Source organism: Sinohyriopsis cumingii, chromosome 9 (assembly GCF_028554795.1).
Source record: "Sinohyriopsis cumingii isolate HCF-2022 chromosome 9, ASM2855479v2, whole genome shotgun sequence".
Lineage (NCBI taxonomy): Eukaryota > Metazoa > Mollusca > Bivalvia > Unionida > Unionidae > Sinohyriopsis > Sinohyriopsis cumingii.
In genome coordinates this window covers 30054201-30073323 of record NC_142969.1, presented here as the reverse complement: position 1 = coordinate 30073323, position 19123 = coordinate 30054201, and positions in this window count along the sequence as shown.

The window sequence follows — 19123 nt, the reverse complement described above, 5'->3', positions numbered from 1 at the left end:
TCAGGTTTTTTGGGATCCCAAGGTGAATGTATTACATTATTATGTTTTAAATAAACAAGGCTCATTAAATCATGTTAGAAAGTTATTTTCCATTAGGTAATGGTTGCTTTTAGAAAATGCTAATTTGTCACCTGAGGTCAAACAGAGAACTATAGTATCTTGCGGCAGAATTTTGCCAGTTCCGCTCTAACTTCTAGCACTTTGAGTTGTGTTATGTTGTGTCCAGTTTAGGCTGAATTTTTAGTTTCTTCAAATTATTGAATTCAATAATTTTTTTTCTTTAGAAATACAAAAGTGCTCTGACAATATTCTTGGATAAAGACATTCATTGGAATTTATACTGAATTCAAATCTGAAATAATATTTCTGTGATTTAGCAAGAGACTGTTGACACATTAGTACGACGTAGGCCATAACAGACACATCATCGCCTTCAATTTTAAATATCTTCAGGACTTGAACTGAGTTTTATTCAGAATAAGCTCAAGGGAATTAAAAACCTCGTGTTTTAGAGGAAAAATGTGATTTGTTCGAATGATCGGTGGTAAAGAAAAAGGTACATATTTCACATATACGGTTATCACATTTGATTTTGAGACAAATTATTTATAATGACGCAGTAAAATTTGTTTTCAGATTGAGTAGAAATTTATTCAATTCATTATACATTAAGTAACGCCTTAAAGAATTGACTATGACCAGTCATTTGCTTTAACATTGGAGACGAAGTACGAGAAGTGTTACCATTTCATACCATATGTTCTTTACAAATGATTGAAAGCACGTCATCATACTCCCTACCAGTATATCCCTTATGTTTATGATCAACATTGAATAGAATGGTTTGTTTTCCATTGTCGTCTTCTTGCATTACATATTATATTTATTCTACTGTCAACTGCTTTCCTTTGCAAAATACACACCATATGGTATAATTGGTCGACCAAAACATGTTGTGACTCTTACGTAACATATTTACTTTTTGTTTACAACTTTTGCTTCCGTTCGTTCAAAAGCTTTTCCCCATTCTTTCTTCTTTCTTCGAAAGTTTTTAATGCTCGTTAGCAGCTTTATACTATTTAAGATCTTTCTGGAACTTGATTTTTTTCCCCGATGCATAGTTTGTTAATAGGTCCAAGGATTTCTTCGTGTAATAAGACTTATAGTCAAACTGAAAAATAAAAGTAGTCAGTTCACTCCCTCAATTTTACCATAATCCCAGTATGAGGCAATGCACTATCCGTTAATCTTATCACGATATCAAACATCAGACGAATCAACTGTGAACATCGTCCCATTTCTCCCAATATAAACAAAACTGAATAATATCGGCAAATTAACCTAATTTTTCATGGCAGTATTACAGGTCGCTAAAATCCCTAACATCAGATATAGCTTTTGATGCACCATATATATTTACATGTATGTATATATGTGTGTATTAATGTAGGAATATATTTTCTATTTTCAATATTTTCTTCTATTATACAACGTAACCGGTAAGACTGCATTAGTCAAATATTCGATATTTGCTATTTCAATGTCATCGAAAACAAACAACTTAAATTAGCAAAATATTACTCATACACGACCCCAAGAGGTCGGTTTTGGCTTAGACGTCCACACTAGTTTGCGGGATACTAGTTTTTCTCATTTGAGCAATGGATACAGGACAACTGCACAACGTATTTATAAGTGAGGTTTAATGGTATTCTGGCATGGTCCAACAACTGGAATTCAGTTTCTGACTGTACATGGAGAAGAATCTCCATCAGTACTGATTTGTCTAATAAGTCCAAGATTGCAATCCGTTTCGTACATGGACATGATTGTTATAGAAGAAATGATATCGGATCTATTTCTCTCCAAGACTGAATGTGTCCAGGTATTTATGAAAGCAACTACCTAGAAACAAAAACATTCGTCTTACGCTAGTGTCATTTAAAGTCAATTAAAGTCAAGTTCGCACCCTTTGTATGGTATAAGAATGTAGAATATATAGGAGAAGGTCAAAATGTATAAATGTATACTTTATCAACCTTTCCTTGCAAATGACGATTCAAGAAATACTTGCTTACTACTGAAAATAAGTGCTATGATCGCGTTGTTTCATACATTCAACACTATTTGTTTGAACTGCACAGTTTGTCTGATTTGAAGCATAACATTAATCAAAGATATGTACACAACAATATGTAATATACATATGGACCGGGCTCTTGATAATGTTCCATTGAAAGTTTAAATCAACAGATTGCTTGATCGGAATATGGGAGAATACGACTATGCATCTTACGGAGGATGATATACGTTTGAAAGACAACCGAATGTTTTAGATAAATTGTAAAGAAAAATAAAACACATAATCTATGCATTTTAGCGCTTCTGTGTTTTCATAATGAATATAAATGAGTTGGTCAAATGTTGAATTCTTCGGTAGACACCATAACAGTAATTTCCTGAGTAGCTTTATGTCATCCAAAAATTAAAGAACCGCTTCAAAATACTTCTTTCAAAAGATTTTCCCACGCAAATAATAAGGTTTCTTGGGGGATAATTCGATGGTGATTATTTGTTTCCGTTCTTGCCTAAAGGTTTTACATTTGTTTTCCATAGGATACGAAATGTGCTCTCGTTTAAATATATATTAAAGATAAGTACACGGGGTTTCAATAATAAATTTGAGACTCACTTGCATAGTCCATGACTATTAAAGTTAGTACCTGAAACCACCTTGTCAAAAGTCAAAAACACGAAGGCGTTGTTAATATCAGTGCCAAAAGCATTCCTAGGATGGGAATCAATCCCTATCGACAGTGCAATCGACCGATGTAAAATAAATATTGAGGTAGCTTGTTTTTCAATATCGTCTCCAATCACTTCGATTGAGCCTTTCTCTTATTTAAGCATGAAGATGTAGAATTAAGTTTAAATCTGTTCTTTAAGTGCGAAATTGAATAATTGTCCAGCATTGTGTGGATAAGAAAAATAACATTGATAGTTTTTATATTCTTACTGTCTCTTTTTACTTGCATTTTTAAGATCATTCACTTCGCTTCTTTCTCTTTGTAAATTAGCAATAAATAGGGCACGTGCATCGTTAATCTGCAAATCTCTTGTTCAGTGGTGGCAATGAATGTACAGTGTTACGTATCTTAAGTATTTAACAGTACAAATATTATTTAGAGAAAGTATGTAATATGCAATGAACAGTAGTTGTTAAATATTGAACATATTTTACAAAATAATACTTGTTGACGTTGAATATACAGATTCGTTTTGTAAGTTCGTTGAAACAGAAACCATTTATATTTACATGAAGGATATTATTAAATTGTACAGCATAGGTGATTCCGCGTGGGGACGTCGTGTTTGACATACCATACATTATAGAAATTATGTCGAGAGGTTTCGAAGACCAAACATTTATATAAGACACTTGTGGTCTGAAATAAAACTTTACGTTCAGAACTTACCACGAGATCAAAAGTCTGTAAGGAAATTTGTCACAATCAGACATTAAAAAGAATATACGATTGATTGTTCAGCCATGAAGAGAACTTTCCAGTAAACTACTTGTTCAGATCATACTACCAGGAGATGTGTGCCTTCAAAAGATAATGTGTCATCATCAGCTCATTATCATAAATTTACCCGGTTTATAGATTCAACTTATTGCCTAATGGTTATTTTAAAGTAAGCCGTTTCAATATTAAATAAGCATTTAAAGTAATATATAACATGTCGCAATATATAATGTATGCTATCACAGATTTATTTTGATATGGGGTTGAATCAATCAGAAGAATAAAAGACATCACGCGAACATGTAAACTGTCATTCATCTTGAACGTCTTTTTATAATTGTATCAAGGTAGTAGCATACAGAGAGCATGTAAAACTCGTAGGTTGGATAAGAACTGTTATGAAATCATGAAGAAGTTTGATATATTATCTCCATTTCTGCATACAAATGCTTAAATTAATATGCATTACGTTCGGCAAAATTTTTCACAATACGAAACATATAACCTACGATGGAAATCAATTCAAGAAAGATTCAATAGATTAATAAATCCCAATGCGGTGGACAGATGAACATTAAAATTGTTATCTATACTTACAAAACAAAACAGAACGCCAACATCATTAGAGGTAAACTTACAATCAATCAAATCTTCGGTTTAAAGATATTACGCTCTTAAGTGTGTCTTGTTCGAAAGCTGTGTGATAAGTTAGCAATATCCCCTTCCAATGCGCGCAAGAAACGTTTTTAAACAAATTAAGAACAATGTATTCAATTTCATGCAGAAACAGTTAAAATCCACAATGGAAGCATCATACGCAAGAGCTGAACGTCAAAGTCACTGTTTTGCAAAATTTCGGAGTTTGCATTTCTTGCTTTATTCATACAGCTGTAAGTCACATTGGGGGAATCAATGGAAAATCGACCGTTGTCGCATTTTGTTGCGTGTAAGTTTGAAACACGTTTCCATTTCAGAGTGAAATATTTCATTGCATCCAACCAAAACACTTAGATATCGTACATATAGAGAAGGCAAGACATCCACATCAGATAGATGAAGAAATTAGAAATTTTATCTGGTTAACAATCTGATCGTATAGATTATTGGCAACAGATAATTTATGTCTTGGTAATTTAGATCTGTCATTTAGGTAGTGGAGACTGTGTGTATTATAGACCGTGATAATTTGCGGGCACTGGATAATATGATTTGAAACGTCAGAACAATCAGTTTTATATGCAAAAGGTACCTCATTAAAGCTAGGCTACTAATGTGCAAATTTAGAGGGGGAGAAGCAATGTCCTAGAGCTCTATGAATATCACCTCATGTACTACTTTTCTACAAGTACTACACTTTCTAGATAGGAAAGGAGAAACTTAACGCACAACAAGTTTTATATAGAACGAACATATTCGTCCCGCCTTTCTACAGTTTATCTCATATCATCTTTGAAGTTCAAATCGATTTTGCGTTCTATAGCATATGTGTGTTCCGAATCAGCAAAACTAATGAATATGATTCACTGTATTGTTTCGTCAAGGCATATGGAAACATATAAAGCTGTACGGATATCAAACATGCTCTTCCCCGACTTGGAACAAAACGAGAACGTGGCTTTGTATTTATGACACACCCTCTCGTACACGCTTTCCGCATATTCTTCATTTTACACAGTGAATATTATTGAAAGCTGACAGGAATATGTGAACCCTAGATTCGGTGAACCTATTATCAAATTAAAAACACATGTCAGGAGTCAGTTGAAAAACCAGAATATTTCCAATGTAGGTGTGGGATACAAACATAGATTACACATCAGTATCAGTAAGATTAGATGGGTAACTAACAAAGGCAATGCTAATTGTTGCAGAAAAGTCTGTACACTTTGAACATTAAGATCGATTTCAGTTGAGCCTGGTTTTATCTTTAACTTCAAACTTGTTTATAATATAATGTAAGTCCAAAACAGAAACATGAAATTAATCCAAATCTTTAAAGTAAATAATGTAGATGCAAGCCATAGAAAAATATTTACTAGTATAGAGTGCATTTTTAATTATTGTGCAGCTATTAATCATAATGAAACCTTGATTAGCACAGGTGTACTGTTTCAATGAATTCACTAAGAAGGTTATTCAGAATAAGTTTCTTTGTATTGGAGACCACAGCTGAAAAAACTGCAAGGTACACCATGTTTAGCAAATAAATAGCCAGACTTTATAATACATATGTATATGATTTGCTTGAATACGTTGCATTCAACAATTCCCAAAGGATAGCATAAAATACAAATGTTCTCACCTTAGTATCGATTTGCCTCTTTCATGCTATATTAACATCGTTAAACTGAAATAACATTAAACACTGTATTAAAGTTAGAAACATGTTATGTTTATTCACCGTTTCAAATACGGGATTTTTTTTCATATTGGATAGACTTGCTGTCGTAACTATCGCATTATTTTATTAAAATAGCAGGTTTACTTTCTGGCAAGCACACTTTCCATAGCACCGATTTCCACTAACCTTCAACGTAAAGGGCCTCGAAAAAAAACTGGCCTGAGGCTTACTTGCTCTAAAGGAGTTGGGGTGGCAGGAAACTGAAGATATTGTCAGGTTGTCTAAGTGTACAATTATTTTAGTGTCTCCAAACCACACAAGTTATTAATCATCCAGTAGAGTTAAGGCATGATATTAAGGCCGCGAGAGTAATGCGATTCTGATCTCCTGGTACTTTCTTTTACTCCACAGTAACTGTGACGAAATATACTTATTTAACTTCGACATAATTGATTCTGTTGCAGGCATTTAGTGAAACTTTGGATTAGCTACTGTGGGTCACTGCTTAGAATTCAGGACTCGCTATGGGTCGGTGGTTCGAGGATAGCTTCCACGACCAATAGGTTACTGGTTCGAATGATGCTACAATTGTTGCCACAGAGGCAGTCATGGACAAGAACATAGTTCTATTTGCAGCTGTACGATATAAACATTCACATGTTCAGATATAATAAAACAACAAAGAAATGATCATACTAATAATAACAAACCTCAACGTGAAATGTCTCCTTGAGATTTTTTTCTGTTGTATTCTACTATGACACGTTATCATATTTATACGTTTCAGTGCTATATTAATTAAAGGAGTAACTACGGCATACTTGCTACTCGCACGGGCCGAAATATTGGTCTCGTAATTACTCGACATTGAGATGTTATAAAACACATGTTCACGAGTGTCTTTGATGAAATCAGTATATATATCCAAGTATGTCAAGAAAGGTGATACAATCATACTACTCGAAAATTAAAATTGCGCATCCTAATACGAAGACAAATATCGTGACATGACATGCTGATCTTGCACTATAAGACGGGACATGTCACGAATCAATATCCCTAACATGTATTAGGTAATTAGAATTAAATTAATTGTGCTAACTTGTCTGTCAGCCCGCCTGTAGTCTCGAATATTCGTAATCAGATCAAAGTCAATGCGAAACTGTCATACTTTTCTATCAGACACATAGATGACACGTCAAATAAGTTTGATAGTAATATGTAATTTTTATCTATACATAGTGAATCTTTTAAACTTTTAAGTACGGATGTTGTGTGTTGTTTCTTGGGTTATGTTCCTGATCATACCCTTCCAAATCATTTATTCTATCAATTGAGAACAGCTCCACCATCGATTATGAGAATGTGACAAGATGTCTGGGTTGGGTTGCATATGGTGTGCATATGCAAAGCATGTTCAAGAAAATTATAAAATGAAACGTTTGAATCAACTCATTTAGACTTTCTTGCTATAGGCAATTATAAGAATAAATAATACAGACATACTTTTTAAAACCTACCAAGCAGGACAGAGAGTATTAATTTGGTCCAAGTAGACGTCGAACCGCAGACGCGTGTAATGGCACATATTACCAATCAAACAAGTTATTACAGAACATTGATCCATTCCAAGCGAACATTAAACAAGGGCTTCAGTTTATGCCTGCCAGCAGGCACGAATCAAACATGTTATATAGTACTATTTACTTCCAAGCAGTAATCAAACACACGTCACTTATAGTGGCACCCATCAAAAACCATGCATTAATTTCAACGCTGGTTTAATATTCGCTTTGAATGGATCAATGTTCTGTAATAATCCATTTGATAGGTGATGGCTGCCATTATTAGAGTTCGCTGCGCAAATCGATTCCTATTTGAATCTAGTTAGTACCATTGATAGGTGATTAGGGTCTTTACTTGTCAGGTTCGATTACTGCTGAAACGGAATTAAAAAACTCAAGCGTGTTTAATTATATTTCTGCTATTCAAAACGTATCTCTTTTATATAACAATTCTTCCTGATTGTCTGATATAATGATATTAATTAAAACAATTTCATGTATATACCTTTCATTTCTAAACAGAAATCCAGATGACAGGAACATTTGGTTTAGTGTCAATTTACTTTTTCCAGATAAGCTCTTTTCTCTGCATCTCCAGCCACTTCTTTCTTCAACGTCTTTATTCAGATGTGTCATGCTGGAATTTGCTGCAAGGAATTCATCATACCAAATATACCGCATTCTTAAATTATGTATGTATGTATGTATGTATGTATGTATGTATGAATGTATGTATGTATGTATGTATGTATGTATGTATGTGTGGGTGGGGGTGGATGGGTGTGTGGGGTGGGGGTGTATGGATGTATGTATGTATGTATGTATGTAGGTATGTGCGCTTGTGTATATGTATTTAGGCAAATGTTGCAACTGACACAGTGATGATTAAAAGGGACGTATATATCACGAGGAAGGGAAGTGGATGAACAAATTGGAGTGATAACTATTTTGATTTATTAAAATGAAATATTCTCTGATAATGAAATTTCCTTAGCTGAATGTACTGCTCTCTGTCAACATTTATCCCGTAAAACAATTATGCAGCCATCGTAAGCGCAAGATTAAATGAGGTATTACATGGATTCATTTGCACTTCCACTTTCCTCAGCGAACTGAAAACCCACACTTGAAAATCATTGTTGGTTAGAAATTGCTGACAATTACGAATCTAAAGGATGCACTTTCCGGCGCATTTAAATAACATAGTTAATATGTAAGTAGTTTTACCACTACAGTTTATTACATTGTCTTTGTATTTTGCAATTCTTGTTGATTAACCAAGAAACAAGCAAAAATTGTATACGTCCAATACGATTATTTGAAGACAACATAAATATGAAGAACCTTCATACACAGAACACTGTATAACATATTTCTTTGTTATACACCTAACATACATTTTTGCCCTACATTGTTCCTGTAGAAAGCATATATCATCATAAGTAGTTTACCTAGAAAGAGGAATGTGTCATTTTGGTATTTGTCTGTATAACAGCGTATAAATCTCATTACCATAGACCATTTTTCAATACTTAAGGATGGGTGTAAGTAATATCAGGTGTCGAACATTAATTTTAACGCCTCATGTGAGAAATACTATATAATGGCCTAATTAAAATATTATACAGTGAAGAAACTGCATAACCGAGTTGGAGAAACAGCGGTATTTTCTAAGTAGAGAACAAGGTGGTAAGCCATATACTTGCTTACATATGACATGATATACATCAGTAATTAATTGGTCAATAATATTCCTTAACTTGAAGGTAAAACATAAACTGTGTTGTTTTTCTTCTGGCCTCATCAGATTTATTACTTAAGACCAATATTAAACACGGGACCTTGAAAGAAATTTAAATCTGTATTCTTAATATATTTTGAAACACGAATTCATCTTTAATTTCCCTGCTGTCACATAAATAATATAATCTCAGTGATTTATTGATAATTTATATGTCTGTAACTATATAAATAGGACGTTTCGCAAATTTAAAGTGTGCATAACTGCCTAATTGCGCTCTTTTCAACAATGCATAAGTATTTTTAATCTTGACTAAAATTGCATTTTTTATATTAAAATATGAATAGGCAGTTTTAGTTTTCGAAAATTTCTCTAGCTGGCCATACTCCTATATAACGACCAATATTTAGCAAAATCCTTACGGTAATTTTAAAAAGTGTTTTTGTTAAAATCGATAACATATTAATCTATATTTTCTCTTTCGTTTTTAATTTTCTTCTTTTTCTCAGCTATACCTCACCCTCTCATTCTTTTTCTTCTTCTTATCGAACAACGAAGAGTCGTGTCTATGTCACAGGTATTATCAGTTTCCTTTTCTACTTAATTGTTTCTGCCAGCAAAAAGACTTGTTTGTGACTAATTGAAATTTACACTGATTTCATATCTTTCCATTAATATAATCCTTCCAGAAAACAAAAAACCGGAGGCATCCACTCCAGCTTGTGATCTCAGTCAACAAGAGGATTTACATCCTCGTGATATTTCATTCCCATCAACAGATATGGGCTTTAATTAATGGACACAAATACAACTATTACTCATGCACTATATATGACCTAGGCAAATCTTCCAACACCACGTACAAAACCAACTGATAAAATTCAGTGCTGTGTAGTTACTATTCCAACTAAAGATCAACTTCTAGGGCAGTCTAGTTGTATCAAAATATGCACAGTGCAATCAGTCGTTTTTATTTTATATCGACATTGTAGATAATAAAAAATGTTACAGACATAACGGATAAGACGTCCGCATAAAATGCAAATTATCAAAATGTCATATATAGACGGGCGAAACTTTTCGGCAACAATCACTTTACTAAACGATCTCTCATAATGACTAGCTTCCTCCTTACGCACGTGGCAGATATAGTATTACCTTTCCTGTGAAGATCTTATCCCATTTACTATTTGAACGAAGATCTATGTTCTGGGTGAAAATATTTTTCCTAATTTGACTTCGTCAGTCATTTATCCCCTTAGCATATAAGTGCCATCATCTTTTACAATAGACGTAAAATAAAGTTAAACGTTTAGGGAATACACATTTGTACTGTAATCGATAGAAATTAACACCACGTATAATTATAATACCCAGCAACGTAAAGATGTTTGGGGTCGCCGGGAGAGGTAGTACCTCTGATGGTTAGAACATATCGTGCCTTCCCAAGGGTAGTTAATCCATATTGGTCCTCCCTTGATTCCCAAATGCGACAACGGACACACCCCGGGAAACCGCTTCAACTTGCGGGCTAAACCAGGTGAGGGTAGCCGGTAGGTCTCGTGCCTTCAGGTGATTTTAGGGACTTGCTCAACCCAGCATATGAAGACAGCTCCAGCTGACAGGCGGGCTAAAGTAGGTGAGGGTAGCCGGTAGGTCTCGAGCCGTCCGGTGATTTTAGAGACTTGCTCAACCCAGCATACGAAGACTGCTCCGGCTGTCTCGGTGGATGAGATCAATCAGATGAACCAGTGGCCAGGAAATGGCTTAGCAATGCAATGTGAAGTGCAGAGGGAACGTTGGAGCACAAATGAAGACCTGGCCATCCACTGCAGCCAAAGAAGTTGACATCCGTAACGAGTTATCGTGCCACTGGACTCTGACTTCTGTGGCCGAGAGGGTGAGGTTGCTCTAGCGCAACAGCTTCTTTACCATAATCTCCTTCACGCGCAGGTTTTTCTTGTGCAACTCTCTTTACTGCAAACCCCTGCGTCTTCTTACTGTCTACTCTCCTTATCCTCCAAGTCCAACGGCGATGGGGAAGGGACGAAGCGACAGGTAGAGGTTACTAATGGGAGTCATAGTACCGCACCTACACAGAGGCAGTCTATGGACAAGTGGTCTTTGTTTTTTTAACCAGGAGAGCAAACAAGTCCTGCAGAATCCCAGGTCACTGAGCAGCCCTCTTTAGGTCAGCACTGCTCACCCTAGTAAAGGAAGGGACTAGAAAAGGTGTCCTAAAACTTGCCTCTCCTATAAACTAACGGGCTGGCTAGCCGCGGTTGGCAGTTAACCCTTACTGAAGTCGACACTATAAGAATAAACAAACCAAACTCATTATTGGTACATGGAACGTACGCACACTCATGGACAAATAAGATACACCCAGGCCTCAGAGAAGAATAGTTCTCAAAGCCAAATAACTAGGCCGATATAAGATTGATATTGTCACTCTTAGCGAGACACATTTAGCTCTGTCTGCTAACCCGAGGGTGGCGACACGACGGTATGACGCAGCTCATTCTCTACAACGGGCATGTCTCTCAGCTATTCTACGTTTTTAGGGTTGCGTTCTCTCCCCAGTATTATTTAACATCTTCTTCACACGTGTCCTGAACCATTCTACATGTGATCTCCAGAAAGGAGTGTACATGAAGTAGAGACTGTATGGCACTCTCCTCGACTTTCGCCGACTGAATTCCCGGTCCAAAACAATAGAGAAACTTTTTCTTGAAGCACTTTCCGCGGATGATTGTGCTCTTATGGTACACACGGAAGCAGATCTCCAGATCATTGTTACTTGCTTCGCAGAAACCTAGAGACACTTCGGACTTACTATCAGTCTGAACAAGACAGAGGTACTTCACTAACCTGTCCCAGGCACCACAGATCGTTCTCCGATTGTGACTTTCGAAATCACCAAGCTGTAAAACGTCGATCACTTCCAGTACCTTGGAAGCATCACATCTGCCGATGGATTGCTAGAGAAAGAGATAACGGCACGCATCAGCAGCGCCAGTCAATCACTAGGACGTATTCACTCTCGCGTGTTGAGCCACAGGAATATCAAAATATCCACAAAGATAAAGGTGTATAAAACATTTGTGCTAACAAGTCTCCTATATGAATGTAAGACCTGGACAACATACAAGAAGCGCAACAAGCAGCTTGAGTGCTTCTACACGAGAGCCCTGCTCTGGATTATGGGCGTCAAATGGCAAGACAGATTGACGAACCTTGAAGTGCTGAATCGAGCAGGCTTAAACAGTATCAAAGCGATGGTCATGAGATTCCAGCTCTGGTGGACGGGTCATGTTCTGCGTATGGAGGAGTCTCGAATGCCAAACAGATTTTGTATGGAGCTCTATCTAGTGGACACAGAAAAATTGGTCGCACGAAGAAAAGATTCGAAGACTCCATCAAGGACAGCCTGCGATGCTGCTCGATATCTGTGACAAACCCAGAGTCCTGTGCCAAGGATAGATCTGACTGGCGTGCAGTTGTTCCTAATGGGTGCAAAACCTTCGAGGATGTCTGCAGTAAGAAAGTTGCCGACGCCAGGGAACGAAGGAAGGTCTCAAAGTCAGGAACCAACAGATGTATCCAGTGCACACACGGCTCCAGGACATGCGTATCTCGTGTCGGACTCATCAGCCACATGAGGACCCATCAACAAAGAGAAGCTCAGGATTGACTTCATCCAGCTTCAATGGGTATCCAACAACAATAGCGTAAAGGGAAATTCTGCCCGCCCAACCCCACTCCTGCAATGGGAATGTTGGATCTCAGCTTGAGATTACCCCCAGCAACATCCCCCTCATTTACCAGGCGAATTAAGTTCCAAACAAAGTTATTTTTCTTGGATAATTCTGAATAGTTTTGGTCACTGTAGGCAATGTATTTGAATGTCGATTAGATCAAACTCTTCGCTTCTGCATCCAAAGATTCATAAAAATTAATTTTGATATGGGATGGTGTTTCTGAATTTTATCAGTTTGATCTGTTCGATTTTAAAGAATGGCATATTTATTAGCAGCAGAATTTTCTTCACTGTTACTAAGGTTATTGCAGGTGTCTCAAATACACCTTTGACGGGCCGGATGCGGATCGCCACGCCGTAACATGTGGCATGCAGAAAATGATTGCCGACTCAAGGTGTCATGAGAGATAACAAAGGTGATGCGGCTCTTGGGACATCGAATGTGCTTTCATGCGGTCCTCAGGGCGGTTTGAATTTGAGACCACTGATTTCTTGATTTATTCAAAGTTTATATTTTTTTTAATTTTTCACTATGGTTTGTGTCGCGACTCTTACAGGAAAACATCGTCCAATGATTACGTTTTGGGTTTCAGAGCTATTTCCATGTTGAACGGGAATAAACTATTGCTTTTAAAACTTTTGTTGATCTGCTTCCATATTTATTTAGAATTAGATTGTAGATTTATTTTAGAGCAGAAATCTATCCTGTGTGTTTTATTTTGCATGTGATGAGATACTTCTGGCCGCATTATCTTTACATTACGTCTAAGACGTGTTTTGTCCTATCGAATCTATTTAAAACTCTTTTACCCTTTAAATGCTATCTTACATTCGTCGTTCCACTATATGTTACTCGGTTTATGTACTGTGTCACTTGTCTTTTGTACTGGTGTTTATGCTACTGCATTGTGTGTTCTTATTACATTGTCAATAAAGGTATTTTGGACATGGCTATAATATCCCATGTTACGACTCGATGGTCCTAAACAAAGTAACAGAAAGAAGAAAATCCAACAAGTTTTGTAAAACATAACAAACAACATAATAATCAAACTTATTAATAAAAATGTTTGAGGAACTTTCAGTATTATGAAGTTAATCCAAACTAATCCCGAAAGAGTTTTATTAAAGTCAAATAAATGAAGTTATCTATTTATATAGCCTATGCAATTTTACGTTCTAGTATAGCCATGCAACAGACATTAACCACGTAAGATCTAACTAAAGATAATAACTATAATCTACATCCATAAATAAATTTTAAAAAATCAAATCAAATCATGAACCAGAAGTTACAAAGAATATACATATAAATAACACCCCTAATTGTTAAAATATCGCCTAGTTCTTCAAACGTATTGAAACAGCGTTTTCGTAAGCTTGCTGGGTATTTAAAATAATTGGTGTCGTATCCTATCGTTGTAAAAATATTTGTCTTATAAATCATTTCCGTTTTCTGAATGCATATTCCATCTTTTATCTAGCAGTTTCTTTTAATTTTATGAGCAGTTGGTCGGTGTGCGGTCTAATACCACTCTCGTTCCGCTACTAGATACCAATAGTTGTCGATGTTGCTATTTTTATTTCTATTAAATTACTATATTTGCTTATTATCTGCTGTCTTTGCCAACTCTGTTCTTTAATTACTAAAAATAATCATCAAACTATCTCCCTATATTTACGATGTTCAAGATAACTTCCCGTTGTTGACTTGATTTTGATGACAGTTTTATTGCAACTTCTTTTCTACTTTGTTTATAGCTTGGTTATAGTTCAGTCATTTATAAACTATCATACTTTATTTTTACGGCTTCTCAGGGCAGTTAGAACTGTTACCTAATCTTCGCCTTTGCAGTTCGCACATTACTGTGAGTTTATGCAGCAGAGTTTCTTGTTTCGCTGGTGCAGACCACGGTGTTCATACCTGAAACGATTTCAGCACCTCCTATGGATGTGTGCACACCATTTGCAGTGTCTGTAGAGAATCGTGACTTGTTTATAAAATAGTATACCCTGCTAGGTCCTAGACTTTGCTGTGTGTACGAGTTTTGGGGTTTCCACTTTGCAAAATAACTCCATAATGGTGCTTTTTTCATATTTGATTTAATGTTTGGCAGCATTTGATAATTTTTAGTTTTAGTAGTGTCTAAAAATCAATTAGTTCGTGTTTTAATGTAATGATAGGTCAGAAACTACGTAGTGTTATTTAATCAATTAATTGATGATATGGGATTTTAATGTTGTGTTAATATGTTTAATCATGCGTTTTGCTACCACAGGTTCGTTATTTATTTCAACGTTTGTAAGGCATTAGTATCCACTATTAAAGATTGGTGGTTTCTTGTAAGTATTGATGTTCACTTCACCTCATATAATCACGTATCGCTAACAGTTGTGAGATCTAAAGCGATTCGTACAAGTTGGAACTATAATGCTTCAGTTTATACTTAGTCAAAGTTAAAGTGTTTAAATTAGTGGATGGTTTGTATATTACAACTAACCGACAGATGCATGAAAAAACTATTATAAAATTATATAAATAATTACATTGTAGAGTATAGCTACTATCCGGTCCTATGACCATGACCACAAAACGTATAAGAAAGTATCAGACAAGAAAATCTGGATGTATTGTGGAAATGGTTGTTAATGGATCTGAATGTATTCTCTAAATAATTCCTTCAGGCCCTTACTAGCGTTGAAAATTATATACATGTTTGGGCTTTGATGCTCATATATCATTGCATTTTATTAAAGTAGACACACATGAAGATGAAAAGCAATTATTTATTTAAAGTGTTGTTATATTATAACCATAAATGAGGTATGTGCATGAACAGAGCAATAGTACCCCATTTAGCTCTTCCCAAATCATGATTAATATATGTACAAACATATTCGTCATAACATTATATCCAACATCAGTATATTGTGTCCTGACCCAAATACTAACGGACGGGGTATTTCCATCGAATATGTTTATCCATGAAGTATAGGGTAATTACAAAAACGCAGTAAGTTTATATATAAGATGAATAATGTATGACACATATTTTTTCACTATACTTTTAGTATTACAGCAGCAGTTTTTCAATATTGTGCTCATAATAATCTTTTAAAAATTGTATAGCTTACTTAGAGAATGTGACTAAGCCGTTGGGGATGTACATTACATCGGATCATAACTTTCATGCTATTGGAAATGTTTTAAATGTCCGTAGTTTGGTTTGAAATGTCTAGGGTACAGTACATGTTTTCACAAAGATATATAATAGATTTTGGAGCACAGGGATAAACCCAAACATGCATTTATCCACCAAGCCTTAGAGTTATCAAAGCTATGAATTAATATTGCATAAAAATAGAGAGATACGACTATATATTGGTTAGTATATAATACCGTTTATAGATACGATTCTGTTTTAATATGCATGCATACAAATAGAGATAAGACAAAATATGGGTTTGTAGATAATTAGAATTATAGCTATGATTTACTTTTAATACGGATACGTTATGCTCCTTTGCAGATATCATTTTACTTTATGCAACCTAAATTTTAACCCGATTAAGGTGGGTGTTCGGGAATTGAACATAACAATAAAATGTATGCACCAAACTCCTATTTTCCTAGACAAGTGCATTGTTTTGGGAGACCCAGCACATTTTTCGTATATTACAAGGCGACATGCATTTATTGGGCACCGTAAATCAAGGATATTATAATAGATCAAATGGATCAGTAACATTTCTAGATGTTGAACAAAGGATTTTGAGGAAATTGCGACAGTAATGTAAATAGAGATAGATAGGATGAAGAACAACAAGAAAATTCAGTAAGAAAGAAACAGAAGAGTATCAAATTATTAAGTTGTCCCTTTTTTGGGGTACATAATTTTCTACTACACACAAATACCATTACTGAACAATTGCTTTACTGATGTATGATGAAGAGACTGTCAGTAAAGATAGACTATATCATGGCAAAAATTATCTCAGGTGTTAAGAAATTACATTTATAGGTCCTGGGACCCCATCTACATTTTCAAAGTACTGGAGTATATTTTCCAAAGAGATATTGTTGTTGGCTAAAATATGTATCGGATGTATTTACTTTCTCATTCCTGCTTATATGAGATCCAAGGCTCTAGTTTCTTAGGCACTGCATATTCGTAATTCTTTCCTATAAATGCCATTGTCTGGTTCCTTTTGTTTCCTCGCTTTGTACCGAAATGTTACCTTATCCATATTAACAAAAGACGTCTAACTGAATCTTTCGATTGCTTAAATTACTGCAGAATTAATGACCACCTCAAAAACCATTGCAAATTCTCATCACTGTAATTTTCGGAAACCAACGGATGTTTTGGACCAGTAATACGTTATTGCACAGAGATAAGTAATGCCTTCCTCAGTATTTTTGTGCATCATACTTATGAATGCAGTTTGTCGAGAACAATTTAATATAAATGTATCACATCAATGAATATGAATTTTCCAGATGCTGGATTTTTTAAAAAAAATTAAACACAATCGTTTATGTTTAAGAACAAAGGAAACTAATCCATTAATCATAACAATCCTGTCTCTTGTGACATAGAATGAAATATAAGCATTGTCTAAACAGCCGCTGTTGTTATCTTGGATCCCTGCATGACGACCGTTACTGCCACCGTGTCATCATAAAAACATTTTGCAAGAGTAATTGGAGTAACTGGAGCTAGTTTCAGGAAAAAATAAGGTTTCTTTAACCACAGATCCTCGTCGACCCCATCCTCCTTGCTAATGGTCGGAATGCTAAATCCGTTGCCATCTTGATGTTTTTGCCGATATAAAGGTTGGTCACAGACTGTACAATTATTTCACTGTAATTACAATTCTTGCATGTCTGACATCAGAATCACGTTCATGGATGACCACTGCATGTAACATTGTGTGGGGCGGGTCGTTTTAAATCACAGACGCAAACATATGATCAACACGAAACAGACGTACCCTGTTTGGTGACCTATAACACAGTGATTTAGGAGTGGATAATATTAAGGACATGCGGAAAAGCGGACGGACAAAGAGACGATGGGCATCATAATAATTCCGTCTAAGTTTGGAGATGTCAAACGTTACAATTGTCGTTTACAATAGAACACCTAACTCGAAATGTTTGTATTAATAATACAATATGTATATATTATATACAGAAGGGATCTATATTATATATGGGAGAGGCATATAGTCAATATAGGAAAATGTATATTAAATACAGGACTGGGATGTACTATATACAGAAGAGATATATATATCATATATAGGGCTATAGTATTTACAACCGCTTACGGGCATTGATATATGTAACTTAATGACCACTATCTGCATGCGAATCTGCTCTTAGCGAAATTTTTTATTTTACTGTTCTTAAATATACACAGAGACTAATGCACACACGTGTACTTTCTCGAAGTGTTGTCTGTGTTTAAGAAGAGATTAGTAAAGTACGCATTTGCACAATTTAATCATAATGGATTTTAATACATACGATGCCTTAAGGAATTTATTGTGCCATATGCATTGATTTTCAATTAAAATATTATATATGTTCAATATCAAGGCTACACCAGCGTGGCTTAGTTTGTTTTATGGGATGAAATGTTATGGTATATCATATATATTATAAAAGGCGGCCAGAATATGTTGTGGAGAAAGCACGTGTCAAGACCAGAGGAGAACCATAAAACCAAGGGAAGCTACGGGCTTCCTACATATTTGCGTGGGTCAGGCAGAGACTACAAATCACGCGGACAGAAGTGTGTGTGTGTGTGTGTTTTGGTTACAATTGTAGATTTAAATATTGTTTTCAGTCATATTGATACGATGCATTGTGGCAGTTTATAGTTATGTCTTGCACTGAGGCATCATGCGCCTTAGAGAACGCGGCCACCAAGAAACAAATGGAATGTTAATAAGAATATAGAAGTATTATTTGAGTATAATCTTCTATGTTTTATTAAGAAATGCCACGCGCAAATGCTTACATCATCGTCTAGGCTTATTGATGATAAGGAAAGAAACTCTTAGCAGAGAGTGTATGTGCGTTGTTAGTTGGTATATGCAGTTAATCCGATGAGGTTTGTAGCTCACAGACCCGATATTTAATCTTTTGAGGGAAAGATTTAACAAGCATCCTCCAGTGAG